The sequence below is a fragment of the Lygodium microphyllum genome, chromosome 16 (assembly GCF_053477565.2).
Source record: "Lygodium microphyllum isolate KBCC chromosome 16, Lygodium_microphyllum_v1.1.10, whole genome shotgun sequence".
NCBI lineage: Eukaryota > Viridiplantae > Streptophyta > Polypodiopsida > Schizaeales > Lygodiaceae > Lygodium > Lygodium microphyllum.
In genome coordinates this window covers 3510397-3528664 of record NC_141150.1, presented here as the reverse complement: position 1 = coordinate 3528664, position 18268 = coordinate 3510397, and the positions used below count along the sequence as shown (strand labels likewise).

Genomic DNA, 18268 nt, shown 5'->3' with positions numbered 1-18268 from the left:
GGGTCTTTAAGACCAAGTATTGCAGTAATGGCACGTTGGACAAGTACAAGGCCCGCCTTGGTACTAAAGGTTTTGCACAATGCCCAAGCATTGATTTCCATGATACTTTTGCCTCTACTGCTCGGATGGCTACTATTCGTGCTGTTCTTGCCTTGACTAGCCATAGGAGATGGCTGGTCTATTAGCTGAATGTGAAGTGTGCCTTCTTGAATGGGGAGTTGAAGGATGAGATGTATGTTGAGTGGCCTCTAGGCTTTGATTCTTCTGATGGTAAGGTGTACAAGTTGAGGAAAGCTCTCTATGGCCTTAAGCAGGCTTCTCGTGTGCTTGGAATGAGAAGATTGACTCTTTTCTCCAAGAGAAATTGGGGTATCGGCGTTCCAAGGATGACCCCCATTTTTATGTTCACACCTCAGGTGAAGGTCATGTGTTGTTTGTTCTTTATGTAGACGACTTGATTGTGATAGGTGACCGTGCCAAGATGGTCGAGTTGACGAAGGTAGCACTTCATGAGAAGTTTGAGATGATGGATATGGGATTTCTTCATTTCTTTCTAGGTCATGAGATCTATCAGACTCCAAGGGGGATCTTTATTTCCCAGCATTAGTATGTGTAGGAGCTCTTAACTACGTGTGATATGGAGGGATACAAGTCTCTTATGACTCCTATGGATCTGAATTGAAAGTCTACAACTCATTTTGATTCTCCTATGGCGGATGCTACTCCTTATAGGCAGTTGGTTGGTTCCTTCATCTAGCTTCTTAATACTCATGTTGACTTATGTTATGTTATAGGTGTGCTAGTCGGGTTCATTAGTGAACCCAAGATGGTGCATTGGCAGGCTGCTCAGAGGATTTTTACGGTTCTTACGGGGGACTCTTGATCTTGGGATCTACTATCCGGCAAATACAGGTGCTACAGACTTGGATCTTTCCAGATGGAGTGATTTAGATTGGGCTGGCAATGTGGATTATCGGAGGTCCACAATAGTTTATTGCTTTACCTTGGGTGTTGGTGCTATTTCCTGGAGCAGCAAGAAGCAACCCACGGTTGCCCTATCTTCAAGTGAGGCGGAGTATTGGGCAGTGTCTTCTACTACATGTGAGATAGTGTGGCTTTGTAGGCTGTTGGAGGAGCTTGGCTGCCTATAGACATTAAAAACATGGATCTAGAACATGGCTTGAGGCGGAAGCTATGGAGGTAGGAAGAGAAAGAGTGAGTTCATGAAGACACTGACATGACTGACTGTTACACAAGTGAATTAGGTTTCAAGATGGAAGCTCGGACTCATAAACACAATCTTGTGTATAGACTGACAATGACATAGAGACTTTACTGAAAGACAAAAGTACTATGACATTACATTAGAAAATAGAGTAAGTACAATGCTTTATAGGAAACTGGATGGTAGTACTTCTCTTACTGTGCTTATGGGATTCTAGTCCTGAGCCCTCACTACTCCTTCCAAAGATACCGAAGTAGGTGTGATTGCAAACATCTCAACACCCCTCCTCAATCACAACTAGAAGTACAAAGCCTGTAGAGGCTTTAGTGAAAGCAACACCTGCAGAGTATGGGCACACCATAGACATGGCAAAATACCAAAGGCTGTCGCAAAAAAAAGGCTAAGTGTGGGTACCACAAGCATGGTGGACATCCAGAGGTTGTAACAGGGGCCTCACAAAGTATACAGAGGCTGTAGTACAAGGCTACATGAGGAGTTTATAAGTTTATGTCCGAAGCATTAGGGCTAGGCAATACAAGGCTTAAAAAGTCTATCCGAATAGAAGAACCGATGGGTTTTGTCCTTCTCGTGGTGGTCTTCTTATTCTTATTCTTCTTTTGCTCCATGTTCTTTTTCTTCTTTAACAACAACTAGTTTTTTGTTGGCTATTTATTGGCCCTAGCCTTCACACAGTTAGTCAGTTTTGATTCGAGGTTTTGAGACTGCTGATCGTGGAGACTGCCCTTGGGGGTCACAGAGTGTGAGATCTTCGAGGTGGAGACGTGCAAACATACTCTTTGCACTTGTGTATATAACTGCACCCTTGTACAACATTTTTGACTACAGATTTTCTGCATCCCACTGTCTATTTCTCTCTCTCTCTTCTCTCTCTCTCTTCTCTCTCTGTCTTGGTCATACCCTTCCGCACTGCTTCACTCTGACAGCAAGCTCATCTTGCATGTTCTCCATTTGGGTGATGTGATCTTGCATAGAAAGGGAATCATCAATGAGAGCATTTGAAGTTTCTTCTCTAGGGTGATGTGGTAGGCAAAGGTCTTCTGATGATAGATGGAAGCTAACTTTATCCACACTTTTGCTGCGGTTCGAAGTTTCTGCACATGGTCAAGGACAAAATCTTGTAAGCTCGTGAAAAGAAAAGATCGGGCTCTGGAGTTGAGCTAATCCCATAGAGCAGCTTGGTCCATCATAGAACCAATGTGGGGATTCTCCACTAGATGGGGAATAGGGGTGGTAACAAAATCCCAAAGATCAAAGGTGTTGAAGATACACTCCACTTTACATGACCAAAAGGGAGTAGTTTGACCATTCAAAGTTGATCTTCTTTTGGTAAGGAACGAAGCACGAGCACTTGAGTAGGGAGGGTGTCATCATGGCAATATGAGGAGTAGAGGTTCTCGACCTAACAAAGGGAGAACGAGCCTTTGAGTGTTGATCTTTGTGTTGTCTTCACGATGGTTTGACTAGTGTGACTACCTATCAAGAAAAGGAAGAAGCACCTCCTCAGAACCGTCAATAGCATTGAATTGGTAGTAATCCATCTCTAAAAAAATGCAAATACACTAGAAAAATGTGTGTTGGTGTCGGGATGCCCAGAGGGAAAATCGGCTACACCTTGCAAAAGGAAGTTGCAGTTGCCTCACACATTTCATAGAAGGCTTGAACAATCTAGAAAATCTGCATTCTTTGTCACCAGGTGGTGATACTTTTTACAATTGCTTTTCTTATTTACTTATATAAATATTTTATTTTTCTTCTCTTTTATTACTGTTGAATTTTAGACCAGAAGGTTTAAACGGGAAAATTGTTACATGTATGCCATGTGGCACAAATTCCCAAAAGAGAGAGAGAGCATTAAAAAAAACTGTCAAGAAGAGGACTAGGAAGAGAGAAAGAGGAGAGAGAAGACTGTAGAAGGGAGAGGAGTGTAGAAGAGAGAGAAAGAGTGACAAGGAGAGAGAAAGACTAGAATAGGAGAGAGAAAGACAGGAAAGAGAAAGAGAGATGATTGGAAGCCATGAAAGGACAAGAGATGCTAGAGAGAGAGGAAGGACAAAGATGTATTATTGTGTAAAAACTGGTTACATATACATGTGTCCTTTGCCCTTTTATATGCCCCTAATTGCTTTTAATTCCATCCCCACTCGGATGTTTTTGTCCTCAAAAGCAAAATAGGACTTATTACAAATTGCCAAATGGTGGAAAGGGCAGGGTACTCAGCATGGACTAAAATAAAATGGCCTAATCTTCAAGGATTCACAAAATAAGTACAACTAGAGGGTTGAGAATCAAGTACAAAGCATTGACAACCATTGGGAAATATGAAAATGAAATCTTGGACCAAAATGTTGCCATTAAGAGCTCCTTCCAGATGAAGACTCTGTGCTGTCTGCTGCAGACCTTGCTGTACTAAATATGTAATAACTTTGGATTGGCTGATCCAAATCAGACATGCTATAGCTCTAGACGAAGCTCTCATTAAGTGCTATCAGCCCATATGACTCACACATCTTTGTCATTAATTCAGCATTAAATCTGGTCCAAAGTAGAGATTTGTTCTGAAGTGAAGCAAAGCCCACTAGTTAACATGATAGTTGTCTCAAAATTCTTGAAGATAAGGACATCATTCCCAAAGTAATGTTGGTCCACACAGAGAGTTAAGTTCAGCTCTTAACCTCTCGGATCAAGAGGAAAGGTGATATCCCATCCATGCATCATGATCACCAAATTAGAGATATCATCACTCATAAAATAATATGCATGTATGAATGAATCCATAAAAGCATAAACAACCGAATCAAATAGGAGTCCATTGTCATGGTCTTCAGCAACAACTGAATCAAAGAGAAGCCCATGGTCATAGACTTCAAGAATTGAATCTTTATAGGGTGCATGGTCATGGTCTTCAGTAACTGAATCAAAGAGAAGCCCATGATCATAATCTTCAGCAACTGAATTTTTATAGGCTGCAACTGTAAATCCTTTGTTTTCCTTTGGATCATCATCAAAATTGTCTTCAGCATGACTATCTGTATCCTCTTCATCTGAATATTTAAGTACCACAAATATCCTTGCATTCTTTGCTCTGCAAATGATTTGATGATTAGAATGTATCAGTTCAACACATCTATAGCATAACCCTTGAGCATGCAACTCTCTGATCTATTCACTGGTTAATTGTTGAGCTACGGATTTTAGACCCAATGTTGCCCATATCATTACTATATAGATCAACAATAGAATAATCATAGTGCTGTCCATGGTACTCATGAGAAGCATATGGCTGAGAATTACATGAATGTTGCTCATGGTCGTATTGCTGTTCATATAGGTATCGGGGTCCATGAGAGAGTGATTGGCTATACTCATTGCTGTATATATTTAGCAATGATTGCAATAAGTCTTGTTGAACTACTGCATCAGCCATGACAATCGATACAACCAGCATATACTTGTCACATACATGTGCTAAACCCTCTTGCAAAACAACATTACCATAAAGATTGATGAGAGCTTTCAAGATGCATGGTTGTACCAACTAATCCATATGAGATGTCAAATGTTTGGCAAGTGCTCGTTCTATCCGGACAACATCTATCACTTCTGCTGTCATCATGGTTGCATCAAAATGCATAAGTGCATATGCCAACACGTCAATCATGTCAAGCATGTGAGCAACTGACTTGCTGAATTCCAATGCTCTTATGATGTTCATAATATTGCTACTGGATGCCATTTGCGTCCTATAAGACACTTCAGAGTCAATATTTCCTTGTGGTACATGATAGGCATCAAAACCATGTGAGTAATACTCTTGCTGAGGCATTTGATGTTTCAAACTGAAGTCCCCAATCTCACTATTGTAAATCCAAGAAATTTTGTTGCTCAGCAAAAAGACTGTAGATAGGGATCATAAAAAATTCTGCAGGTGCTGATGCTACAACTAAAACTGGTAACTAGCAGAGATTTTTCCTGAATGATCTGTCACTGTAGATATGATATCTAATCATGCCAATTACCACTGATAATTTGCTGTTGACCACTGATAATTTTCCCTTGATAGAATGTTGTCATTCTCCCATTGAGGGATGAAATGATGAACAGGTTGCCTCTTACCTATCCAACCTCCAATCCTTACTAAGAGAACTAAAGAGGGGCACCACCTAGCTAAAGGGAGGATGGGCTAGGACATGCTTTTTCTCAAAGAGAATCAAGAGAACTAAGACACAAATTTACAAGAGAGAATATATGTACTAGACACCATACTAGAATATGAGAGAGAGAGATGAGAGGAGAGGGAGATAATAGGAGAAGAGATAGAGGAAGCTTGCCATTCTGCTACATGGTCTGAGAAGATGAGAAGAGAGGGAGATAATAGGAGAAGAGGTAGAGGAAGCTTGCCATTATGCTACATAATAAAAGAACTCACTCATAGCTCACCTCAAAGAGATGGACTAGCATGAGGGTATTCTAGAGTGCTCTCATGGGCTTGTCATTGTCATCCTTCTCCTTTCTTCATTCTCTATGGGCTCTTTATATAGCTTCCATGAGGGATTAGATTAAGCTAATCTTCTTGATTAACATAATCCTAGATGATGTATGGCATCTTTGAAAATATGGAGAATAGTGGATGGGACAAGTCTCCACCTTGGTCATCATGCAAGAAGCCAAGGGTGGTGGTAGATAAAATAGAGAAATGCAAGAACCCATTATGATGTATTCCTTGCCAGATTGAGTTCGTGGGAGTGGCCCTATTGCATCAATCCCCCATTTCTCAAATGGGCCATATGTAGTTATGGGATTTTGTTCCTCATGCACTAGCTTCCTTGGTCCACCACCCTTGGCTTCTTGCATGATGACCAAGGTGGAGACTTGTCCCATCCACTATTCTCCATATTTTCAAAGATGCCATACATCATCTAGGATTATGTTAATCAAGAAGATTAGCTTAATCTAATCCCTCATGGAAGCTATATAAAGAGCATTCCCTGCCAGATTGAGTTCGTGGGAGTGGCCCTATTGCATCAATCCCCCATTTCTCAAATGGGCCATATGTAGTTATGGGATTTTGTTCCTCATGCACTAGCTTCCTTGGTCCGGCCTTTTGGCAATCGTCACAAGTGCGGCACCAATGTTGCACATCTCGATGTAGACTAGGCCACACAAAACCAGCTTGGAGAATCTTCCTCCTGGTTATTTCTTGAGCAAAATGTCCGCCACAAACCCCCTCATGGCAGCTCTTAATCACATCCATAATCTCCTTTGTTGTTGGCACCCTTCTAAGCACTGCATCCTTTCCTTTGCAATACAACACATCATTTATCAAGCGGTATTTAGTGGCCTTAGTAGCCAGCCACCTTTTCTCACCCTTACTCATATGTGTAGGTGCCTCACCATGCTCAAGAAAATAAAGCACATCTTGTAGTTGAAACTTACCCTGAAACAAGGGAAGCTTTACTGTAATGATGCCCACCATTACCTCTTTCAAATTTTCAGTTGCTAGAGCATCTGCGTCGCCATTTGTGCGCCTTGGCACAAAATAGATTTGGGCTTTTTGTAGCTTTCTCATGAGAATTTTAGATTCTCTCATTTTCACTGCTAAGTTATCATTTTTACAAGCCCAGATTCCTTTTATTTGCTTAACAATTAGCATAGAATCCCCAAAAACATTAAGTCGAGTGACACCATGTGAGAGACACCACCTCAAACCTAAAAGCAAGGCTTGATATTCTGCCTCATTGTTAGAATGGACATCCTCCAAGCTGATACCTTCTCCATAAAGTTTGTCACCTTGGGACTGAACACCACTATCCCTGCTGCCGCTCTGTCTTTAATACGCGTGTAGGCCCCATCGAAGTAGAGGGCATGGGCATTTTCCACCCGTGGAAGCTCCTCAAGAGGAGGTCTCCTCTTTTACCTTTCCCTTCTCCTTTTCCTTCTTTTGATGGCATTTATGGGTCAACAAATCAGCTAGGCAAGCTCGAGTAGAATCCTCCACCTTGAAGGTGTAGTCAAACTCTTGGAGTTGTATCACCCACTTAGCGATTCTGGCTGAAACATCCATGTGCTGTAAGGCATAGGGAAAATGCTCTTCCGTCGTGATCACTGTGAATGGCCTAGGGAGAAGATAATGACGAAACTTTCTTACAGCAAACATTAGAGACAAAACCATCACCTCGACTATCTTGTACTCTCGTTCTGATGCTGTCATTACTCTACTAGAAGAGTAAACTGGTCTCATTAGGCCAGTTTTAGCATCCTTTTGTATTAGTGTTGCCCCTAGAGCATCTTCCCCAAAACTCGGGTTGACAAAAAACTCTTAATCCCGGCAAGGCTGTAAAATTATAGGAAGGATGCACTTGAATTATAGGAAGGGAGTACAGGGAATGCACTTTCTTGAATTATGAAGCATTTTTCCCAGAGTGTTTCTTTCTGGAACCCCCCAACTTTTCTATACAGAGAATTTGCTCACCAGTGATTGTTCTTGCCTTAGTGTGTCCATCCTCGACGACATATATTTCATAAGGTGTGATGGCCACCTTTTCAACCACACCCAACCTTCGAGCTAACAACAGTTGAAGGTAGTCTCCATACTTTGTACTTCTACAAAACTCCACACTGTTCATGCATAGTTGTCCTCCTTTGATGTGGATTAGGCCAGAGAGAGAGAGGGATTTAATGATTTGGAGACGAGGACCTCTCGGAAGGGCCTTCACTTTGTTTGCAAAACACTCACCATAATTATGAGAACCTAGCAATTGATGGCAACATGATTTTTTCCGTTGTGAGAGAATGGAATTTCTAAGGTGAACACCTTTTACCCGCATACGTGCCGTCATTCGATAGGTATACTTCCTTTCTTGGGCTTCCTTGGGAGACCATTGTGGGAGTTGTGAAATTCGACCAGCTTCAAAAAAAATTGGTGAATGCGTTGGAGAAGAGCCATTGGGGCACTTGTTGTAGAGGATGCACCACCATGTGTCGTATCGTCCCACATAAGGAGGTCGAGAATTGTGGTTGAGAATGTCCTTAGCAGGGGCACAAAAAATGAGGGATGAAATGATGAATGGGTTGCCTCTTACCCATCCAACCTCCAATCCTCACTAAGAGAACTAAAGAGGGGCACCACCTAGCCAAAGGGAGGATGGGCTAGAACATCCTTTTTCTCAAAGAGAATCAAGAGAACCAAGACACAAATTTACAAGAGAGAATATATGTACTAGACACCATATTAGAATATGAGAGAGAGAGATGAGAGGAGAGGGAGATAAATTATAATAGGAGAAGAGATAGAGGAAGCTTGCCATTATGCTACATGGAATGAGAAGATGAGAAGAGAGGGAGATAATAGGAGAAGAGGTAGAGGAAGCTTGCCATTATGCTACATAATAAAAGACTTCACTCATAGCTCACCTCAAAGAGATGGACTAGCATGAGGGTATTCTAGAGTGCTCTCATGGGCTTGTCATTGTCCTCCTCCTCCTTTCTTCATTCTCCATGGGCTCTTTATATAGCCTCCATGAGGGATTAGATTAAGCTAATCTTCTTGATTAACATAATCCTAGATGATGTATGGCATCTTTGAAAATATGGAGAATAGTGGATGGGACAAGTCCCCACCTTGGTCATCATGTAAGAAGCCAAGGGTGGTGGTAGATAAAATAGAGAAATGGAACTAGATTACAAGAGGTGGGTGCCCAAAGCACATTATTATAATATATTTACAAGAAGGATAGAATGGAAAGTTGGTGTGGTAAAAGAGAGAAGCAAATTGTATGTAGTCAGCAGTTTGCGCCTTCGTAACTTCAAATTTGTGAAGAATCTGAAAAAAGTTTCTTCTGTAACTTTGTAGACCAGGTCAAAACAGATCGGGCAATGCGGGAATTTTCTTGAAATTCGCTTTTTCTTGGGAGTTATTGAGATTATAAAAAACGGCTTCCAAAAGCTGCTTTGACTTTAGTCCCCCATATGTATATAAATACATATAAGCATGTGACAAAAGGGGTCCATGCTTGTAAGCTTTTGTGCAAGATCCAAATGTCACCATGATGTGGATATTGACTTGTGTGCTAGGGTGAGGTGTCCTCTAATGATGGTGATAGATTCCAAATCTTAGTGATGTAGACGGAGCCCATGTGTAGTTGGAGGCTAGTCCTTTAAAAAAATATATGCACTCACTCAACTCCTAGGTGTAATCCATTTTCATCTTCACTAAGATAACAATTCCTTTTACCCTTTACATTGACATGCCTCCTAAGAACTTGTTCCCCCCATTTGCTAGAGTTATCATAATCGAGAAGCAATGTAGCATACCTAGTGCTTGAAGAGTAAACCCAAAGTGATATGGTAAGCTCTTGATAGGGACTTTGGCCAAATTTTGTGGTAGTAATCCGGGTTGTAAAAAACCCGGATCATTAGCCCTCCCCTTAGGCTAGAGGCATTCATGCCTCTAGCTTGCTAATGATGGTCCAATAGAGCAAGGAGGACTGCACCCCCTCATTTGTGGCTCTTCATTGAATGACTGCTCCAAAGTGTTCATATTTCTTTGAAAATAAGGCTTCAGTCGCCATCCATTTACCCTTGTCTTGTGAACCTTCCCATCCATGTCACCTAGCTTATAGCTGCCATTTGGATATCTCCTTATGACCATGAATGGCCCTTTCCACTTGAACACAAGTTTAGCATCCTTTCTGTTATCAAAGCGGTTATCATAACGTAGCACAAGTGATCATTCCCTTATGTGTTTGCTAGCCAGCTTCTTATTAAATGTCTTCCTCCTCTCTTCAGCCTGCATGGAATAGTGTTGGACTGCTGCTTCTCTGTCTAACTCCAGCCTCTCTAGATCCAAGATCCTTTCCTCTAACTTCTTATCTTGATTCTTCTCTCGATTGGCTACTAAAATACACAAACTGGCCAGTTCCGCCTCTATAGGAAGCAAAGCCTCTTGGCCATAGACGAGGTGAAATGGAGTATAGCCAAGTGAGGTTCTAAATGAAGTCCTGTAGGCCCAAAGAGCTGCACTCAATTTTTTATCCCAGTGCTTGGGATGCATGTGTACTTGCTTGGTAATTATCTTACAAATCAGCCCATTCACTTTTTCGACCAAACCATTACACTGTGGGTAGTAGGGAGTAGAATGCGTGTGCTTGATTTTTAGCCTTTCCATTAGCTCCCCTACTAGGTTCGCCCTAAAATCAGGACCCTGATCAGAGATAATTTCCAAAGGTGTGCCAAACCTGCAACAAATATTTTTAAACAGAAATTTTCCCACTTCTTGGGTTGTAATCCTACTAGTTGCGGAAGCCTCTGCCCACCTCGTCATGTAGTCCACACCCATTATGATGTATTCCTTGCCAAATTGAGTTCGTGGGAGTGGCCCTATTGCATCAATCCCCCATTTCTCAAATGGGCCATATGTAGTTATGGGATTTTGTTCCTCATGCACTAGCTTCCTTGGTCCGGCCTTTTGGCAATCGTCACAAGTGCGGCACCAATGTTGCACATCTCGATGTAGACTAGGCCACACAAAACCAGCTTGGAGAATCTTCCTCCTGGTTATTTCTTGAGCAAAATGTCCGCCACAAACCCCCTCATGGCAGCTCTTAATCACATCCATAATCTCCTTTGTTATTGGCACCCTTCTAAGCACTGCATCCTTTCCTTTGCAATACAACACATCATTTATCAAGCGGTATTTAGTGGCCTTAGTAGCCAGCCACCTTTTCTCACCCTTACTCATATGTGTAGGTGCCTCACCATGCTCAAGAAAATAAAGCACATCTTGTAGTTGAAACTTACCCTGAAACAAGGGAAGCTTTACTGTAATGATGCCCACCATTACCTCTTTCAATTTTTCAGTTGCTAGAGCATCTGCGTCGCCATTTGTGCGCCTTGGCACAAAATAGATTTGGGCTTTTTGTAGCTTTCTCATGAGAATTTTAGATTCTCTCATTTTCACTGCTAAGTTATCATTTTTACAAGCCCAGATTCCTTTTATTTGCTTAACAATTAGCATAGAATCCCCAAAAACATTAAGTCGAGTGACACCATGTGAGAGACACCACCTCAAACCTAAAAGCAAGGCTTGATATTCTGCCTCATTGTTAGAATGGACATCCTCCAAGCTGATACCTTCTCCATAAAGTTTGTCACCTTGGGACTGAACACCACTATCCCTGCTGCCACTCTGTCTTTAATACGCGTGTAGGCCCCATCGAAGTAGAGGGCATGGGCATTTTCCACCCGTGGAAGCTCCTCAAGAGGAGGTCTCTCCTCTTTTACCTTTCCCTTCTCCTTTTCCTTCTTTTGATGGCATTTATGGGTCAACAAATCAGCTAGGCAAGCTCGAGTAGAATCCTCCACCTTGAAGGTGTAGTCAAACTCTTGGAGTTGTATCACCCACTTAGCGATTCTGGCTGAAACATCCATGTGCTGTAAGGCATAGGGAAAATGCTCTTCCGTCGTGATCACTGTGAATGGCCTAGGGAGAAGATAATGACGAAACTTTCTTACAGCAAACATTAGAGACAAAACCATCACCTCGACTATCTTGTACCCTCGTTCTGATGCTGTCATTACTCTACTAGAAGAGTAAACTGGTCTCATTAGGCCAGTTTTAGCATCCTTTTGTATTAGTGTTGCCCCTAGAGCATCTTCCCCAAAACTCGGGTTGACAAAAAACTCTTAATCCCGGCAAGGCTGTAAAATTATAGGAAGGGTGCACTTGAATTATAGGAAGGGAGTACAGGGAATGCACTTTCTTGAATTATGAAGCATTTTTCCCAGAGTGTTTCTTTCTGGAACCCCCCAACTTTTCTATACAGAGAATTTGCTCACCAGTGATTGTTCTTGCCTTAGTGTGTCCATCCTCGACGACATATATTTCATAAGGTGTGATGGCCACCTTTTCAACCACACCCAACCTTCGAGCTAACAACAGTTGAAGGTAGTCTCCATACTTTGTACTTCTACAAAACTCCACACTGTTCATGTATAGTTGTCCTCCTTTGATGTGGATTAGGCCACAGAGAGAGAGGGATTTGATGATTTGGAGACGAGGACCTCTCGGAAGGGCCTTCACTTTGTTTGCAAAACACTCACCATAATTATGAGAACCTAGCAATTGATGGCAACATGATTTTTTCCGTTGTGAGAGAATGGAATTTCTAAGGTGAACACCTTTTACCCGCATACGTGCCGTCATTCGATAGGTATACTTCCTTTCTTGGGCTTCCTTGGGAGACCATTGTGGGAGTTGTGAAATTCGACCAGCTTCAAAAAAAGTTGGTGAATGCGTTGGAGAAGAGCCATTGGGGCACTTGTTGTAGGGGATGCACCACCATGTGTCGTATCGTCCCACATAAGGAGGTCGAGAATTGTGGTTGAGAATGTCCTTAGCAGGGGCACAAAAAATGAGGGATGAAATGATGAATGGGTTGCCTCTTACCCATCCAACCTCCAATCCTCACTAAGAGAACTAAAGAGGGGCACCACCTAGCCAAAGGGAGGATGGGCTAGGACATCCTTTTTCTCAAAGACAATCAAGAGAACCAAGACACAAATTTACAAGAGAGAATATATGTACTAGACACCATATTAGAATATGAGAGAGAGAGATGAGAGGAGAGGGAGATAAATTATAATAGGAGAAGAGATAGAGGAAGCTTGCCATTATGCTACATGGAATGAGAAGATGAGAAGAGAGGGAGATAATAGGAGAAGAGGTAGAGGAAGCTTGCCATTATGCTACATAATAAAAGACTTCACTCATAGCTCACCTCAAAGAGATGGACTAGCATGAGGATATTCTAGAGTGCTCTCATGGGCTTGTCATTGTCCTCCTCCTCCTTTCTTCATTCTCCATGGGCTCTTTATATAGCCTCCATGAGGGATTAGATTAAGCTAATCTTCTTGATTAACATAATCCTAGATGATGTATGGCATCTTTGAAAATATGGAGAATAGTGGATGGGACAAGTCCCCACCTTGGTCATCATGTAAGAAGCCAAGGGTGGTGGTAGATAAAATAGAGAAATGGAACTAGATTACAAGAGGTGGGTGCCCAAAGCACATTATTATAATATATTTACAAGAAGGATAGAATGGAAAGTTGGTGTGGTAAAAGAGAGAAGCAAATTGTATGTAGTCAGCAGTTTGCGCCTTCGTAACTTCAAATTTGTGAAGAATCTGAAAAAAGTTTCTTCTGCAACTTTGTAGACCAGGTCAAAACCGATTGGGCAATGCGGGAATTTTCTTGAAATTCGTTTTTTCTTGGGAGTTATTGAGATTATAAAAAATGGCTTCCAAAAGCTGCTTTGACTTTAGTCCCCCATATGTATATAAATACATATAAGCATGTGACAAAAGGGGTCCATGCTTGTAAGCTTTTGTGCAAGATCCAAATGTCACCATGATGTGGATATTGACTTGTGTGCTAGGGTGAGGTGTCCTCTAATGATGGTGATAGATTCCAAATCTTAGTGATGTAGACGGAGCCCATGTGTAGTTGGAGGCTAGTCCTTTAAAAAAATATATGCACTCACTCAACTCCTAGGTGTAATCCATTTTCATCTTCACTAAGATAACAATTCCTTTTACCCTTTACATTGACATGCCTCCTAAGAACTTGTTCCCCCCATTTGCTAGAGTTATCATAATCGAGAAGCAATGTAGCATACCTAGTGCTTGAAGAGTAAACCCAAAGTGATATGGTAAGCTCTTGATAGGGACTTTGGCCAAATTTTGTGGTAGTAATCCGGGTTGTAAAAAACCCGGATCATTAGCCCTCCCCTTAGGCTAGAGGCATTCATGCCTCTAGCTTGCTAATGATGGTCCAATAGAGCAAGGAGGACTGCACCCCCTCATTTGTGGCTCTTCATTGAATGACTGCTCCAAAGTGTTCATATTTCTTTGAAAATAAGGCTTCAGTCGCCATCCATTTACCCTTGTCTTGTGAACCTTCCCATCCATGTCACCTAGCTTATAGCTGCCATTTGGATATCTCCTTATGACCATGAATGGCCCTTTCCACTTGAACACAAGTTTAGCATCCTTTCTGTTATCAAAGCGGTTATCATAACGTAGCACAAGTGATCCTTCCCTTATGTGTTTGCTAGCCAGCTTCTTATTAAATGTCTTCCTCCTCTCTTCAGCCTGCATGGAATAGTGTTGGACTGCTGCTTCTCTGTCTAACTCCAGCCTCTCTAGATCCAAGATCCTTTCCTCTAACTTCTTATCTTGATTCTTCTCTCGATTGGCTACTAAAATACACAAACTGGCCAGTTCCGCCTCTATAGGAAGCAAAGCCTCTTGGCCATAGACGAGGTGAAATGGAGTATAGCCAAGTGAGGTTCTAAATGAAGTCCTGTAGGCCCAAAGAGCTGCACTCAATTTTTTATCCCAGTGCTTGGGATGCATGTGTACTTGCTTGGTAATTATCTTACAAATCAGCCCATTCACTTTTTCGACCAAACCATTACACTGTGGGTAGTAGGGAGTAGAATGCGTGTGCTTGATTTTTAGCCTTTCCATTAGCTCCCCTACTAGGTTCGCCCTAAAATCAGGACCCTGATCAGAGATAATTTCCAAAGGTGTGCCAAACCTGCAACAAATATTTTTAAACAGAAATTTTCCCACTTCTTGGGTTGTAATCCTACTAGTTGCGGAAGCCTCTGCCCACCTCGTCATGTAGTCCACACCCATTATGATGTATTCCTTGCCAAATTGAGTTCGTGGGAGTGGCCCTATTGCATCAATCCCCCATTTCTCAAATGGGCCATATGTAGTTATGGGATTTTGTTCCTCATGCACTAGCTTCCTTGGTCCGGCCTTTTGGCAATCGTCACAAGTGCGGCACCAATGTTGCACATCTCGATGTAGACTAGGCCACACAAAACCAGCTTGGAGAATCTTCCTCCTGGTTATTTCTTGAGCAAAATGTCCGCCACAAACCCCCTCATGGCAGCTCTTAATCACATCCATAATCTCCTTTGTTATTGGCACCCTTCTAAGCACTGCATCCTTTCCTTTGCAATACAACACATCATTTATCAAGCGGTATTTAGTGGCCTTAGTAGCCAGCCACCTTTTCTCACCCTTACTCATATGTGTAGGTGCCTCACCATGCTCAAGAAAATAAAGCACATCTTGTAGTTGAAACTTACCCTGAAACAAGGGAAGCTTTACTGTAATGATGCCCACCATTACCTCTTTCAATTTTTCAGTTGCTAGAGCATCTGCGTCGCCATTTGTGCGCCTTGGCACAAAATAGATTTGGGCTTTTTGTAGCTTTCTCATGAGAATTTTAGATTCTCTCATTTTCACTGCTAAGTTATCATTTTTACAAGCCCAGATTCCTTTTATTTGCTTAACAATTAGCATAGAATCCCCAAAAACATTAAGTCGAGTGACACCATGTGAGAGACACCACCTCAAACCTAAAAGTAAGGCTTGATATTCTGCCTCATTGTTAGAATGGACATCCTCCAAGCTGATACCTTCTCCATAAAGTTTGTCACCTTGGGACTGAACACCACTATCCCTGCTGCCGCTCTGTCTTTAATACGCGTGTAGGCCCCATCGAAGTAGAGGGCATGGGCATTTTCCACCCGTGGAAGCTCCTCAAGAGGAGGTCTCTCCTCTTTTACCTTTCCCTTCTCCTTTTCCTTCTTTTGATGGCATTTATGGGTCAACAAATCAGCTAGGCAAGCTCGAGTAGAATCCTCCACCTTGAAGGTGTAGTCAAACTCTTGGAGTTGTATCACCCACTTAGCGATTCTGGCTGAAACATCCATGTGCTGTAAGGCATAGGGAAAATGCTCTTCCGTCGTGATCACTGTGAATGGCCTAGGGAGAAGATAATGACGAAACTTTCTTACAGCAAACATTAGAGACAAAACCATCACCTCGACTATCTTGTACCCTCGTTCTGATGCTGTCATTACTCTACTAGAAGAGTAAACTGGTCTCATTAGGCCAGTTTTAGCATCCTTTTGTATTAGTGTTGCCCCTAGAGCATCTTCCCCAAAACTCGGGTTGACAAAAAACTCTTAATCCCGGCAAGGCTGTAAAATTATAGGAAGGGTGCACTTGAATTATAGGAAGGGAGTACAGGGAATGCACTTTCTTGAATTATGAAGCATTTTTCCCAGAGTGTTTCTTTCTGGAACCCCCCAACTTTTCTATACAGAGAATTTGCTCACCAGTGATTGTTCTTGCCTTAGTGTGTCCATCCTCGACGACATATATTTCATAAGGTGTGATGGCCACCTTTTCAACCACACCCAACCTTCGAGCTAACAACAGTTGAAGGTAGTCTCCATACTTTGTACTTCTACAAAACTCCACACTGTTCATGCATAGTTGTCCTCCTTTGATGTGGATTAGGCCAGAGAGAGAGAGGGATTTGATGATTTGGAGACGAGGACCTCTCGGAAGGGCCTTCACTTTGTTTGCAAAACACTCACCATAATTATGAGAACCTAGCAATTGATGGCAACATGATTTTTTCCGTTGTGAGAGAATGGAATTTCTAAGGTGAACACCTTTTACCCGCATACGTGCCGTCATTCGATAGGTATACTTCCTTTCTTGGGCTTCCTTGGGAGACCATTGTGGGAGTTGTGAAATTCGACCAGCTTCAAAAAAAGTTGGTGAATGCGTTGGAGAAGAGCCATTGGGGCACTTGTTGTAGAGGATGCACCACCATGTGTCGTATCGTCCCACATAAGGAGGTCGAGAATTGTGGTTGAGAATGTCCTTAGCAGGGGCACAAAAAATGAGGGATGAAATGATGAATGGGTTGCCTCTTACCCATCCAACCTCCAATCCTCACTAAGAGAACTAAAGAGGGGCACCACCTAGCCAAAGGGAGGATGGGCTAGAACATCCTTTTTCTCAAAGAGAATCAAGAGAACCAAGACACAAATTTACAAGAGAGAATATATGTACTAGACACCATATTAGAATATGAGAGAGAGAGATGAGAGGAGAGGGAGATAAATTATAATAGGAGAAGAGATAGAGGAAGCTTGCCATTATGCTACATGGAATGAGAAGATGAGAAGAGAGGGAGATAATAGGAGAAGAGGTAGAGGAAGCTTGCCATTATGCTACATAATAAAAGACTTCACTCATAGCTCACCTCAAAGAGATGGACTAGCATGAGGATATTCTAGAGTGCTCTCATGGGCTTGTCATTGTCCTCCTCCTCCTTTCTTCATTCTCCATGGGCTCTTTATATAGCCTCCATGAGGGATTAGATTAAGCTAATCTTCTTGATTAACATAATCCTAGATGATGTATGGCATCTTTGAAAATATGGAGAATAGTGGATGGGACAAGTCCCCACCTTGGTCATCATGTAAGAAGCCAAGGATGGTGGTAGACAAAATAGAGAAATGGAGCTAGATTACAAGAGGTGGGTGCCCAAAGCACATTATTATAATATATTTACAAGAAGGATAGAATGGAAAGTTGGTGTGGTGAAAGAGAGAAGCAAATTGCATGTAGTCAGCAGTCTGCGCCTTCGTAACTTCAAATTCGTGAAGAATCTGAAAAAAGTTTCTTCTGCAACTTTGTAGACCAGGTCAAAACCGATCGGGTAACACGGGAATTTTCTTGAAATTCGCTTTTTCTTGGGAGTTATTGAGATTATAAAAAACGGCTTCCAAAAGCTGCTTTGACTTTAGTCCCCCATATGTATATAAATACATATAAGCATGTGACAAAAGGGGTCCATGCTTGTAAGCTTTTGTGCAAGATCCAAATGATACCATGATGTGGATATTGACTTGTGTGCTAGGGTGAGGTGTCCTCTAATGATGGTGATAGATTCCAAATCTTAGTGATGTAGACGGAGCCCATGTGTAGTTGGAGGCTAGTCCTTTGAAAAAATATATGCACTCACTCAACTCCTAGGTGTAATCCATTTTCATCTTCACTAAGATAACAATTCCTTTTACCCTTTACATTGACATGCCTCCTAAGAACTTGTTCCCCCCATTTGCTAGAGTTATCATAATCGAG

At 42.0% G+C, this 18268-nt stretch overlaps 1 protein-coding gene across 4 annotated transcripts in view; it reads left to right on the top strand.

The window, feature by feature from the left end:
• Positions 1-18268, top strand: part of LOC148022473 (golgin Putative 1) — a 171976-nt gene that overhangs the window by 50855 nt on the left and 102853 nt on the right. The gene's annotated exons all lie outside the window — the stretch shown is intronic.